Genomic DNA, 2,500 nt, shown 5'->3' with positions numbered 1-2,500 from the left:
ACATATTACCATATAAAGTATTACCTTTTGCAACAAGAAATTTTACGTCAAAGTAACTGAAAATTTCGTATCCATGCACAAATATCGAATTACGTATCAGTTTAGGCAAATACAGCTAATTTTAAACGATTCCTTGCTATAAACAAGAAAAATTTTATCAAACATATTGAAAACGTTTTATTCTCGAAAATAAGAGCAAATTATGTATCAGTTTTAACAAAAGCGGATTACTCTTCTATGCTTAGAGTAGAGTAAACTACTATAAAACGTAATGAAAACTCTATATTCTAGCTCAAAAGAACAAATTACGTTATATTTTTGACAAAAAAAAATATTTCGGACGATTACATTCTTCGAAGTTAGCAAACTTTAATTAAACAAGTGCAAAAGCTAATACTTTGCTTTAAAATGACGATTTATGTGGTAATATGGTGTTTTGCATCTGTCCTATAAAAGTTTACTCGTTTCGCTCTATTGAATCATTCGAAATAAATTATTTTGCCACAACAACAACGAAAATAATTTGTTTTTGTTTAAACTGTAACTTAAGTAGTTTTTATAAAACGAACTAAGACGTTTGGCATCTGTTTAGTGAAAGTTTTCTCGTTTGGGGGCATAAAATCGTTTGAAATTAACAGTTCTGGTCAAAACTATAACGTAAATTATTTCTTTGAGACGAAATTTAAAGTTTTCATTAAGTTTTATGCAAGTTTGCCCTATTCTAAGCAAAGGAGTAATCAGGATAAACTGCTTTTATCCAAAGTAATACATAATTTGCAGTTTTGAGCCAAAATAAGACGTTTTTAATCTTTTTAATGTAAGTTTTCGTGTTCAAAAGAAAGGATCGTCTAAAATAAGCAGTTTCTGTCCAAACTGAAACGTAATTTGATTTTCTGTGTCTGAATAAGAGGTTTTCAGTTTCTTTGATGTAAGGTTTCTTGTTTGTAACAATGAATAAACGAAAATAATTGGTTTTAATCCAAACTGTGACATAAATCGTTTTTCAAAGGCGAAATCAGACGTTTTGCCTCTGTTTAGTGAAAGTATACTGGTTTCAAAGCATAGAATCGTTTGAAATTAACAGTTCTTGTCAAGACTATAACGCAAATCTTTTGTTTTGTGCTAAAATAAGACGATTTTAGTCTGTTTGATATAAGTTTTCTTGTTCAAAGCAAAATATTGTCGAAAATCAACCGTTTTTGTCTAAACTGATACAAAATTCGGTGGTTTGTGTCCGAATACAGTTTTCAGATTCTTTAATGTTAGGTTTGCTGCTTCAAACAAAGAATCAACGAAAATACTTTGTTTTAATACAAACTGCAATATAAAATGTCATTATAGGACAAAACATGATGTTTGGCATCTGTTTAATAAAAATTTACTCGTTTGGAAGCATAGAATCATTCCAAATAAACTATTCTCGTCATAACAATAATGTAATTAGTATTTTGTGCCAAAATACTGCGTTTTTGTTAGGATTAATAACAATTTAGTCTATTTTAGCAATGAAACGAATAGGATTAGCTGCCTTCATACAAAGTGATACATAAATTGGTCTTTTATGCCAGATTTATACGTTTTTAGTCTGTTCGATGTAAGTTTTCTTGTTCAAAGCAAAAGATCGTCTAAAATAAGCCGTTTTTGTTTGAACTGATGAACAATTCGGACTAAGAGTCAACAAAAATAATTTGTTTTAATCCAAACTGATACTTTTTGTTTCTATAAGAGTCCTATAAGAGTCCGAGATACGCCGTTCTCGTCAAGTCTATAACGCAATTCGTTTTTTTGTATCAGAATATGTGGCTTTAGTTACGCTTTATAAAAGTTTGCTCTTATGTAAGCAAAGGAACAAACAGGATAAACTGCTTCTATTTAAAGTGATACATAATAAGCTCTTTTGTGACATTAAATTAAATTAATTAAATTAATAACTCATTTTAAAACTGGTATAAAAACATTTACTATACAAAAGTTATAATCGGTTTTTAATAATAATAATAGTAATAATAATAATAATAATAATAATGAAAATAATAATAATAATAATAATAATAATAATAATAATAATAATAATAACAATAATAATAATAATAGTAATAGTAATAAAAGTAATAATAATAATAATACTTTTAATAAGGAAAAATGAAGCTTATTTTGTGTGTTACATGAGCGTTTTCTCATTTCTATGCAAGAGATCATCTGTGATCTGTGTTTTTAGACAAGAAATTGTCTAAAATTAATAACTCATTTCAAAACTGGTATAAAAACATTTACTATACAAAAGTTATAATCAGATTTTATTAATAATAATAGTAATAATAATAATAATAATAATAATAATAATAATAATAATAATAATAATAATAATAATAATAATAATAATAATAATAATTATAGTAATAATAATAATAATAATAATAATAATAATAATAATAATAATAATAGTAATAAAAATAATAATAATAGTAGTAATAACGTCTAAAATAAGCCGTTTTTGTTT

This window comes from Tribolium castaneum, chromosome 7 (assembly GCF_031307605.1).
Source record: "Tribolium castaneum strain GA2 chromosome 7, icTriCast1.1, whole genome shotgun sequence".
Classification (NCBI taxonomy): Eukaryota; Metazoa; Arthropoda; class Insecta; order Coleoptera; family Tenebrionidae; genus Tribolium; species Tribolium castaneum.
The sequence above is the reverse complement of the archived record's forward strand: the minus strand, read 5'-3'. Positions refer to the sequence as shown.